At 38.6% G+C, this 9,811-nt stretch overlaps 1 long non-coding RNA gene across 1 annotated transcript; it reads left to right on the top strand.

Moving 5' to 3' along the window:
• Nucleotides 1-3,866: 3,866 nt before the first annotated feature.
• On the top strand, nt 3,867-9,585 carry LOC106559319. Its single transcript, XR_005353179.1, has 4 exons — nt 3,867-4,295; nt 5,634-5,739; nt 9,233-9,299; nt 9,494-9,585. It is a non-coding gene; the product is annotated as an uncharacterized LOC106559319 (long non-coding RNA).
• The last annotated feature ends 226 nt before the right edge of the window (nt 9,586-9,811 follow it).

Below are 9,811 nucleotides of genomic sequence, written 5' to 3'. Positions count from 1 at the left end.
TTTTTATCACCTTTAGATAATATCATTTATTTCTGTCTTTAGATTTTATCAATATAGCACCAAAACTGTTTCTTGAATATCCCCTGTAATGATAAGGAAGTTGAAAACATTCTTTATTGTGCTAGAATTAGTAGGAAGAATAGGCTATCTGTACATTATTAATCTCTCTTTGGGGTGTGTTGTATCAAACTTGTTCTTCAAGTTAATACAAATATTTGTGTGTTGTGTAATAAAAATACCTTTTCCACCATTGTATTCTTTTCTTTCCATCCAATGAGCCACCTGAAAAAACTCAACTTTCTGTTGATGCCAAATTTATTCATCCAGGTACTCCCAGCTCTTCCACTTCAAAAGAGGCAAGTGAACTCAGGTGCAAAACATCCATAGGAGTGTATCTGGAAGCAATTAAGGTCTAACTTCAAGCCAATTCTAAATAAGAGATGTTGTAATAAATGCCACACAGTAATGAAGACAAAAATACATACTCCTGCAATGAACACTTCCTCACCATGGGTCAAGACCTTAATATCTCTGATGAAAGATCCTCGTGTCTATTGAACAGGGACAGATCAAAGCAATTCTATTAGAACAGTGCATAGAAAAGAGTGCTGTGCACCAAAGAAAAGATTTTGGAAGCTATAATCTGTTGCCTTGTTGCAAACATGCCTGAAAGCATATTTAATTAGTAAGTGGCATGGGTTATGTTGATTTCACTCTGTTTTGTTGGAAACCCCTTGGGCTTTCAGATCTCCATCATCTAGGTAGAAATACAAAAGATTTGAGTCATGATCCAAATTAAGCTCAATCTGAGCCTATGGAACTTTTTGGGTTTTTTTATGTTGTTAAAGATCTTAGAATTATAAAATATACTAGCTAGTTCTTATTGCCAATAAATTTCTTGGTGATAGAAACCAAGAGGGGGTGACTTCCCCCTCTATTATTATCTAAGAGGCATTCATTCTGAGAATCAAAGAGCCTGATTTTTTTAATGACACTGATATATGACAAACAGTTTATATCAATATTGGTTTGTGAAAACCTTTTTATTTGGGGAACAGAGTAGATGGAAGGAATAAGTTATCCCTCAGGGCCCAGATACATGCTTGTTCCCTGACTGGTTTCGACCTGGTATTTGACCTGGTATTAACGAGGCTAATTGCCAATATCTGAATAGTGAGAATATTCACAGGAAAATCATAAAAATCCAAAAATATTGCTCTCTGTGGGATACCCCTAGAAACCAAACTTGAAGTAGGTAATACTGAACTACACAGAAGCCTTTCTACTTGAAGGCTTGAGGCTACTCCACATTCCATACATTCTCTTCCTTTGCCATAAGCTCTAAGGACTAAGCTTGACTTACTCTCATCTCAAGGACCTGCCACTGTAAAGAGCCAGGGACACTCTTCAATCATGAGAGAAAGGTAAGGAAAGTAACAAATGCCAAGAGAGGCCCATTTTCAGACCTCTTATTATGTAAGAAAAGTGCTTCTCTATTGCTAAGGCTCCTGTTAGACAAATTTTATCTTCCTCATACATGGAAGTATTCCGCACTGAAATTCATATCCTTATCCCTGGCATTTTGGTAATTTCACTAATGAGTGATCATGTTCATCCATTACTCTGTGGTGTTTTCCAATTGGCTTGGTAGAGCATGGTGATGTGCGCTTCACTATATTTTTATAGAAAATTAAAATATCTTGTTATAAGTCAGAATAACCTTTAAAGATGACCATTCTTTGGCCTATTTCAACATTTTATTACCTTTAGAAAAATCATCTCTTATTGAGAGATTGATTGATTGATTGATTGATTGATTTAGGAGGGGGCAGATGAAGAGGGCAAGAGAGAATCTTAAGCAGGCTCCACACCCAGAACAGCACCCTACTTGGGGCTTGATCTCATGACTCTGAGATCAAGACATGAGCCAAAACCAAAGGTCAGAAGCTAAACCAACTGAGGTACCCAGACGCCCCGAGAGAAAGAGAGATTCTTTAATCTTTACTAGTTTCTCTCCAAGAGAAGACTTCCATTCATACCATGTTGCCCAACATGAAAAATCCTTTCTGCCTTCCCATTCATTGCTGCAGAGACTCACTCATCATTGCTCGACAACTCAGTCCTAATCTTCTCCCTCAGTTTCTCAAATATTCTTAAATCTCTTCTTTCAACCCAGCCCGATTTCTCACCTCTCTTGTGCCTGCAAGTCCTTTCTACAAATAACTTCCTTTTCTACAAATAACTCCTGGCCCTTAGCAGTGAAAAGCAGTCAGGTTGGTTTCAGCTTCCTGTTCTCATTGCTTCATTTCTCACGCATTGGTCCAGGCTGCACGGCCAAGCCCCCATATTATGGAGAACAAAGAAATTCTCGGGGATGTGAAAAATGGAAGAGGTTCTTAATATTGACCTGTCATTTTTTTCCTGGACCATTACAAAGGAGAAGATGTCCAAAAGACTAATATGTTTAAAAGCAATTATTAAAGAAGCACAACCAAGGAGAGAAATATTTTTATTATCATCACTTTGTAACATGATTGTTTTCCATATTCTTCTATAAAAGATGTCTTTAAGCCTTCTCTCTTACATTGCTTTGGGCATTGAAAACCCCTAGGCTTTTAACAGGTCTCTAAACTTGGAGTAACCCTTGAATGCTGTTTTTTTCTTCTATTGGCTCAAAAAGGAAAGTATTTGGCAATTTAGCAATTCTCTCTGTTAATCTATGCTCGGCTGGAGCTAACTGTCCATTTCTTGAGAGGGGGAAAAGTGGCTTTCTTAGTCATAAACCTGACTTCATAGATCTTGACTGAAACCAAAGCATCCAAAGCTCAAAGCAAAATTATAGATGGTTTCTCTGAATGTATATTTGAAAATCATGAAGTTTGACTCTCCGGAAGGCGAGGATGTCTGTGTCCCATTAAGTAACTGCAAACTACGTGCAATTTATGTTTAAACTAAAATCTGCGTTATTAAAAAAAAGTTTTATAGCCTTATTTGTCCTAGGAATACCTAACATGAATTGTTTTCAATGTTAGAGAGGGTCAGGCCCTTTCTGCTGCTGCATATTTGAAAACCCACCTGAAGCCAATATATTAAGAAACACTAACAGGGTCTTTTTCTATAGGGAATGAGATTATGAGTTGACAGTTCTGTAATCTACATCACGCTCCATTAAAAATTAAGCTTGAACTTATAATTGTCAGGAAAGGCAATTGGAAGACTTATTTTAATAAAAAGATCTGGGTGTGTGAAGGTTTATTATTCTTTTCCATGAGGAAACAGCCACTCAGGTCCTCTATGAAAAAATCTATTGGCCATCAGCTAAAAATGTTACCTAGATTTTTATAGATCCTGAAGGAAAAGTGGGGAAAAATGATTAGGGGTAAGATAAAATCTGTTCTTGGAAGAAAGAGCTCTTTTTTATATTTAAAATGTATAGCAATTTCTAAAGTGGATAGACACATTTCTAGTCACATAATGTTTATCCCTATTTATGTGATGTTATTACTTTGAGTTAATAGTACTCACATTTTAGCAATAGTAGGTTTCTAGAAAACAGCTCCACAGAACCCCCTCCATTAGAAGATTTGGTTCTGAAGTGCTCATCTTCCTTGGGGCATCAATAAAGATAGGCTGGGTTATGTTGTAGAAACAAACTCCAAATCTCAAAATTTAGCATATGCAATTTGACTCTTCTCTTGCAGGCACAGAGCCATCTATGGGACCAGGAGCTCCCTAGGGCAGCTCCCCTCCAAACAATGACTTGAGGATAAGAGAGAAAGAAAGAAAGAGAGAAAGAAAGAAAGAAAGAAAGAAATAAAGAAAGAAAGAAAGAAAGAAAGAAAGAAAGAAAGAAAGAAAGAGAAAGAAACAGTTCTACCATTTGGGACTGCAGTCACATGACAGAAGGAGAAAGAGCTTGAAAAACCCCATACTCTGGCTCTTAAATGCTTCAATCCAGAGCTGACACGCCATTTCTGCAGCCCACTGGCCAAAAGTAGCCTACACCGAGACTAGGATATGCAGGAAAGCATATGCAACATTTGACAAATTCTATGGTCTATGCTTCAGTATACATGCCACTTGGAAGTCTCATCAATGAAAAGTCCAGACAATACCCAGCTCTCTTTTTTTCCTGACCAAGCTACCCTAGAAACCAAGAATTTTCAATGGTTGGAGCTATAAGACAGAAAGAGCCTGAATATCTGTGGTATCCCTGGGAAGGACTTGACTCTAGTGAGCTACCAAATTATATCTGACTTGGGTGAACAAGAAATCAACTTTTATATATTAAGCTGGTGAGATTTCAGGAGTCATTTTTTTTTTCTTATAAATACAGTATTTATTTGTCTTTCTTCTGTTAAGCCTGAGCCAACAACTATCCCTAGGCTGCCTGGGGATGGTATAGGAAATGGAACATATGGAGCAGACAAGACACAGGAGAAAGACCCATGGGAGGTAGAGATGGCTCTGTCATGTGGTGAAGAGGACGAGAAAGGCCACGATCAGGCAAAAAAGCCCCATGGCCTCCAAGAGGGTAACATCCTACGCCATTCTAGACATTCTAGCTATTGCTTCAGAGAGGAGTTCCCGGTGTAGCAAATGATGAGGCTCTCAAACATAGTCCCAATTCCAGCCCCAGAGCCAGCCACCCCTACCATGCATGGCTGCCCCATCCCAATGCACTTGGCTGCTGTGCCCATGTCCCTTGAAATGGTGTTGGTTCAGAAGCGGTGGCTAGAAATAAATGAGGTCAGGAGATTTGCAGCTGTCAAGCCGCTGAGGCTCTCATCTGTCAGTGTCTCCCATGGTTTTAGCACCACTGCAGACAGTTTTCAGATCAAGAGCTGAGAGGTACTCCTGACGAAGAAAGGAGTAGAGGCAAACTTTGCATTCTACTGTCCATTTTCAGGGGGTGAGGGGCTGTGGCAGGAGAGCTGCTCCCCCAGTGAGAGAAGACAAGGGTTCAGGGGTCATCTTGTTATTACAGTATAGCCTATCTTATCCTGAATAATACGATTAGATTGAAAATGTCTTCTGTCTTCTGCCAACCCAGGTCATCAACTTTGCTACAAATTTTACCAGTTCTATCCTCAAATAATCCCCAGTTTTGTCAGAAACAATTGTCACAACCTTGACTCTGTAGTGATGGTTAGCTTTGCCCTGGAACTTCTGGGCTTAAGGGTCTCTGATATTTTGATTTATATATGGGAATGTGGTTTTGTTTTGTTTTGTTTGTTTTGTTTTGTGTGCTCAGGAGAAGCAAGAAAATATTTTAACCTATCAATTTATAGGTAACTCAAAATAAGTAACTCAAAATAAAAAACAGCAATATAATTAGAGCTCATTGAAACTGTTCATGCCAGATAAATGTAACAATCTGAGAAAGTTTATAACCAATGGATTTAGACTGTTTAATTTCTCTAGAATTATTGCTGGTCATGAGTTGAGAGTTCATGAGTGGAAATTTTTAGGAAGGTAAATGGTTTCAAAGGTATGTTGAAACATCAGAGATCCTCTTTTTTAATAATGAGCATTAAATTAAGATTCATATACATTTTGGATAACTTCATCGTACTAAGCAATTAATCATGGCTTGCCACGTCCATATTCTTCATTGCTTTTAATACCTTTAGTCACGCAGGGTGGATGAGCTTGCATTTCATCAGAAAAAATTCCAAGCAAGAAAGCATCAAGGACAATGACTACCTATGGCACGGCTCTGATGACAATCCTTTTAAGGTAATCTGCGGCTCCTTGAGAGATTCATTGGATTTCTTGGAGTCACCAAGATTCCATAAACAGATTAATTTTTTGTTACATGTAAAGACTACTAAATGCTTAAGTTTGGAACTTTTCCAGAAATAACCAGTCAGATTTTAACTTTATTTTGAATATTTGCATTAAATTTAATAAACAGGTTTCGAAGTGCTAATATGTTCCAATCATTAGGTTAGGCCCTTTGGAGCCTGGGATAGCTAAGGTAATAACATAGGCCTTTCCCTTCATGTACTCACATCATTTTTTTAGTGTATTTTTCTTTTTTTATTTCTTATTTTGTTTTTATTTGTTTAGTTTTGTTTTCCATTTTTATCGTGTTGTTTAACTACATTTAAACACAGAGTTATGAGATCACGTTCTTTAGAGCCATTAAAATAAGATAGTAGAATATATATCATAAGGAAGAGAAATTTTAAGGCAACATAATTTTTATCCAGTTGAATACATAGGTTTTACAAACTATGTAGTCACTAGAATATAATATAATGAAACAGTATTTCCTTTCCCACATTTTCACAATGAGTCAGTCCTGTCTTACAACCTTTCCCTTAGTTTCTGGTTGCCGGTCAAGGCGAGAGGGCCATGTCTTTCTCACTCTGGACACAGCTTCAGCTTTAGGGCTGCTCCTTGGTTTGATGACTGACTCAGAATGGCCTGGGAGATAGAGAGTTGGATACCCCAAAACGTATCCTGATTAATTCATTTGAATTGTTGCACTTGTTGGTTTTCTGGGTTAGATGAGTAGGAAAATATTTTCCAGAATCTATTCACTGAAATAATGTGAGACTCAAGTTTCTGCTAACATGAGAGTGCATTTTCTATCACTTCTCTGTATTAAAGCAAAATTACACACCCGATTTTCACTTTAATGTAACTGAATCCAGAGATACTATTTGTGAGGTAAAGCTTATTCCAATTCATCACTATATATTTAATGCTCTGATAAAATTGCTGGCTTTTTCTTTTTTAAAAAAGATTTTACTTAGCGGAACCTGGGTGGCTCAGTGATTGAGTGTCTGCTTTTGGCTCAAGTCATGATCCCTGGGTCCTGAGATTGTGTCCCATTTTGGGCTCCCTGCAGGGAGCCTGCTTCTCCCTCTGCCTATGTCTCTGCCTCTCTCTGTGTGTCTCTTATGAATAAATAATAAAATCCTTTAAGAAAAAGATTTTACTTTTCTATTTATTTATTTATTTAGCATGTGAGCAGGGAGAGGAACAAAGGGAGAGAGAGGGAGAGATTCTCAAATAGGCTCCATGCTAAGCATCAGCCTGACAGTGGCTCAATCTTATAACTCTGATATCATGACCTGAGTTGAAACCAAGAGTTAGATTTTCAATCAACTGAGCCACTCAGGTGCCCCAGATTGCTGGATTATTCTTATACTGGTATGCATCAACAATATGTTCACATTTCTTATGAGATTCCATACATTTAATATTCGTTTATTATCTCTAATTTTCTCCCCAAGTACTTATTTATTTCAAGTGGAGTTATGCATTTAAAATACTCTGACAAGATCCCATAAGATCACAGGTGGGACAGATATACAATAATTAAGGTCAAATAAACAGCTATCTTTGGCAGAATGATTATTAGTTCTTTTCAATAGTTGAAACAACATGAGTATATGATTCATAAATATACCAAATAGTAGTACCTTTCTGTAGTGAAAAGAACATTAAGCTTCAGAGTTTATGATTTCATGTGATTAGCATATCAGCCAGGATTCCAACAGAATAAAGGGTGGTATACTCAAACTGGATAATTGATAAGATTTTAATAAAGATTTTTTTCTTTAAATATATAGGGTGAGGCTTTAGGAAGACAATGAGGGCTGCTGCTGTTTCCTGGGACCACCACCAAGGAGCTGTTTCTCCCCCCTAGGCCAGAGGACAGAGGAGAACAGTCATGAGAACCCAAACTGAGCACTATACAGAGAATATCATCTAACAATGACTTCCAAATCTCCCACTAGTGTTTTCCTTTGGCCAAACTCAAGAGGATGTTAGAGGGAAAGGGAACCATTGCAGAAGCCCCTATGTACGAATTTTCCAGAACACAAAGCAGGATGAAAAAGGGTAGAATGTTAATCTGGGGAAAGAGGCAAAAAGATATATACCTAGCACAACTAGTGCATATGTTTTAAAAATAAATTTAAATGGCAGACTTGCTCTCTGGGTAAGCTGGACTCCATCTGCCCCTCCTGTCATCAAGTTTTTTGTTTGGTCTGTAGGAAGAGAGAAATACATTTTCATAATACATTTTCATAGTTGGCAGGAGGCTCTTTTTTTTTAATATTTTATTTATTTATTCATTCAGAGAGAGAGAGAAAGAGAGAGAGAGAGAGAGAGAGGCAAAGACACAGGCAGAGGGAGAAGCAGGCTCCATGCAGAAAGCCCAACGTGGAACTTGATCCCGGGCCTCCAAGATCACACCCTGGGAGGGAGGCTGCGCCATCGGGGGGGCTGCCCCAGCAGGGGGCTCTTAAGAAGTAAAACAAATCAGAACAGGGGTGAGGTAGTGTTTATCTCCTACAAGGCTTGTTGGACTCCTTCTGAGACAACATGGAGAAGTCAGTAAGATGGACTGAGAAACCACGGGAATCCTGAGAGTTTGTAGAGCCCTGGTGACAAGATGAAGAGTTGAGATAGGTTATTCTCCTCCATCTTTGCATGGAATCCAAGAATGTTCTGGCAAACACAAGATTGGAAGCTTTTGGAGCATCTGGAAACAATATTATGGGCACTACTACTGAACTCACGGGAAAGAGTAACAATGGCACAGCTCTTCCAGATGGCTTCAGGGGCAGTGGAATAAACCACAGACAAGAGCTGGTAGGGGGAAAAAAAAGATCAGCACAAACGTAGTAGTATGCTGGTAATGTTTAACAACCAGCTTTCATGAGTGAAAAAAAGGCATGGATAATAGTATTTGACCCACAGCCAACATCAAGCTACCATCATAAATTTACCTAATGCAGATTTTGGAAGAGGTGTGCACAGTTGGCTCTGGTGAGCTCTGGTGGGAATATAGCTCAGCATAGCACTGGTCACAAACCTCATTTCCTGAATGTAGCTGAAAACTGGCTTAACATACATGTGAAATACTTTAGGTGGCTTATACTTTCATGATCATTACATTCTACCAACCAAGTGGATAAACTGTTGTCATCACGATTTAGGAATAAAAAGAAAGTATTACTTCATTCTTTTCCCTATAGTCTGAGGTCAGTGAAATCTGAGACATCTGGGCGGCATGAATAATATGTCATAATTATAAGTTCCTGATAGTACATCGAAGAGCTCTGTGTATGTAATAAATAGGAATATAAGTAGGATGGAGCATTACAGTGTCTAACACAAGGTCATGTGGTCCTAGTCGTGTATTTCCTTTGCAGCTATGCAACTACCAGTTTTTTTTTCTTCCAGTTTGACAGCATTATTTCTCTTTCAGGCCTGCTTCAGTGACTCTCTCTTCCCAATAGAACATAATCGCTTCCTTGGCTGAGGATTTTCCCAAGGTACCATGTGACTGCTCATGCCTGCTTTGACTCAGCAGTGACTTCTGAATTTGCATGGGTGAAGTCACATGAATTGCTCCAGTCTCATCTTCTATTTCCCGGCCCTGCCATTTCCCTCTTCACATCCACTCTTGCCTGCCTTTGCGTTCCCTCATATTATCCCCCAGGTTCAGCTACGCCCTCTGATTCTGCAGGTTCTTGGAAGTTGCTGGTAGTCTGGCTCATGTTGGGTAAACTATGACACATGCTGCTGAGAAATTAGATTGCTGCCAAATATTAAAACAGGTATTTATCCATTTAAAAAGTTCAATGTAAGCAAAAGGTGTCAACTGCACCATTCTGTGTCCACCTTCAACATCATTTTACCCCTCCTTGTCTCTTGCATGATCTGTAACCTAGCAAGCAAGTTATTTAGCAAGTGCATGTCTTTTGAAACCTAAACTAACCTATAACCATTAAGAAAACTAAGAAAATCAACTCTTATTGGCTTTCTCCTAGTAGAATACTGACGG

The sequence above is a fragment of the Canis lupus genome, chromosome 1 (genome assembly GCF_011100685.1).
Source record: "Canis lupus familiaris isolate Mischka breed German Shepherd chromosome 1, alternate assembly UU_Cfam_GSD_1.0, whole genome shotgun sequence".
In the NCBI taxonomy this organism is placed as follows: Eukaryota; Metazoa; Chordata; class Mammalia; order Carnivora; family Canidae; genus Canis; species Canis lupus.
Note: the sequence above shows the minus strand (reverse complement) of the source record. Positions and strands in the feature narration are given on the sequence as shown.